This window comes from Asparagus officinalis, chromosome 1, assembly GCF_001876935.1.
Source record: "Asparagus officinalis chromosome 1, Aspof.V1, whole genome shotgun sequence".
In the NCBI taxonomy this organism is placed as follows: Eukaryota; Viridiplantae; Streptophyta; class Magnoliopsida; order Asparagales; family Asparagaceae; genus Asparagus; species Asparagus officinalis.
In genome coordinates this window covers 56,123,435-56,125,984 of record NC_033794.1, presented here as the reverse complement: position 1 = coordinate 56,125,984, position 2,550 = coordinate 56,123,435, and positions in this window count along the sequence as shown.

The following is a 2,550-nucleotide window of genomic DNA, read 5'->3' as shown; positions in this document are numbered from 1 at the left end:
CGTACTGTGAGCGGCCGCTTGACGATCTTGGAGTACTGTGCCCTCTCCCTTCGGGTCGAGAGGGGTGGGAAAGCCCGCCTTATCACGTGGGGTAGCAGATACTTGGCTATGTTGGCGGCCTTGAGGTTTGCTGGCGGATTTGAATACAGACTCGGTCGGGCGAGTTGTGATAAAGGGTGAATTTCCATGGCTTTGGGCGACTTCTCCTTATAGGCGGATTTCTCGCAAGTCCACGGAGGTATTTTTTACCGTCTACAACCACCCTTCAAGTCAACCTAAGAAGATGCCTACTCGACGAGTCGGCTAAGTCAAGATTCTTGGTTGTCCCGGCCGTCAATTCGATTTGAGTGGTGCATATAGGGGGACACCTGTCCGTTGCTGGCAAAGCGCTATACTTTGGTGACTGAAAATACCACGATAGTACTTATTCTATATTTGGTGATTTATTTCAAACTTATTTTTATAGCGTACTCAAGCTAATGCTAATTGAGGGTTAGTATTTAACTAGGACTAGGTGTTACTCATTATGGAGAGTTAGATTATATGACTAGTTTTGGATAGATTCCAGAGTATGGTTGTAGCATCAAAAATTTCCCATAGGTCCCCACACACAGTTCGAGACGAAGAGGAGACGATTAATGTTATCATCTAAGACAAATAGGACCATTCCATGCCAAAAAGAAGCAACAGAATGCACAAAACGACGAAGCCACAGAATGCACAAGACGAAAAAATAAGACAACATATGTGTCTCAAAATTTACGAGACACCTTAATGTGTCTCGCAAATGGTGAGACACATCAATGTGTCTTGCCAAAATTGCGAGACACATAAATGTGTCTCGCAAATTGTGAGACACATAAATGTGTCTCGCAAATTGTGAGACACATCAATGTGTCTCACTAAAATTGGGAAACACATAAATGCGTCTCGCATGCATGGCGAGACACATAAAGTTGTCTCGCCCAAACAAGACTCCCCGACGGGTTTTTTGATAGATTTTCTCAAGATCCGTGTGTTTTGTTGGCTTCCTAAGTATTTTGGGAATATCCTTAAACACGGGAAAGTCGTTACCAGTTAAAGATACGTCCAACATGAATTCTTATCCACAAACACACTGTTCGAAGCCTATAAATTCCCCCCTTCATGCATTTGTGAAGGGTACTAACGAATACTGACAAGATCTGAGCTTTTAGGTGAGTTGCTAATGTTTTGAGAGCAGAGCCACGAATTTTAGAGAGAGGAATACGAGATCTTGGCGAACTTCAGGATAAACGGGGAGATTTCGAGAGATCTACAGCCTTTTCACCCTTCCCCTGAGATTAAACATCAATTTGATCTTGAGAAGAGTAGTAATCTCACCTTACTGAGGTTATTTACTTCTGTTATTATTTCTTTAATGAAACAAGAACACCTAGCCTTCTTCACGATCAAATTAGATCTATGATTCGGTGGTCCACGGGCTAACGCGTCTCCGGCACATGCAAATATTCCATGCAAGCATCGACCGATAAGCATTATCTGCTTGTGTTTCTAGGAAGTCTTCTTTTTCTTTTATTTGTGTAAAGAAGTCTTATATAAAGGCTCACTTCTTTTTGAATCTATAATTCGATAAACGAGTTGTAATGGGTTCCACAAATAAACTGATTTCTGACGCAAATATACGGGCAACCATAGTGGGAGCCAACAGCCTCTCTGCCAAGGTTGTCGTGTCGTGATCGAAGATCAAGATCCCAGTTGATGAAGAGGCTGAGTACGAGTTCGACCAAGTGAAGTTTGAGGAGTACATCTCCTCCTCCTCCTCCGGATCCTCCTCTCCTCGTAAGTGTATGAAGATATCTTCTTTGAAGAAGGTTCGTGGGTCTTCAGATCTGAAGAAGACCTAGGGTGATGACTCTCACCTTATCATTACGGAGGCTTCCCCTCGCAACGTTCTCCTGGCATCCAATGAAGCTAGAACTTCTGCTTGCAACAACTCCTCTTCAGTCAAGGAGTTGTTTGAAGAAAGCACGCCCGTTTTTGACAAAAAGGGCTCATCAGAGGCAACGCCAACGTCTCACACGTCATCTCACCAAAGCCTTAGACCCAGTTGACAGGATCCGTTATCACGCGGACCTAGAGTCTAGGAGGCATCAAGCGACTCAGCCACCTCAACAGTAAGCAATTAACTCTTCCTCCAAGCCATCGACCGGTGAATGAGTCTGTGTCAAAAGGATTTGTTTGGCTCTCGAGCAACTCATCCAGAAGCGTCGCACACTTCTCATGCACACGCGTATTTTTTTACAGAAGGCACATGAATTACAAAAAGAAGAGGTGGTCAAACAACCACCAAAACCACCCCAAGTCTGGATGCCAAAGTCCAAAACGGTGTCGAAATCAACTCGAAAGATGGCCAAACCAATCTCTGATAGCTGAGACACTTCAGAGTGTCTCGCAGGCTGAGACACTTCAAAGTGTCTCGACCATGATCGAGACACTACAATGTGTCTCGACCAAAAAGCTATTCCCATAGTTGTTTCTTCACTTTAGTCAGTCTTTGTTCCTGCTCCG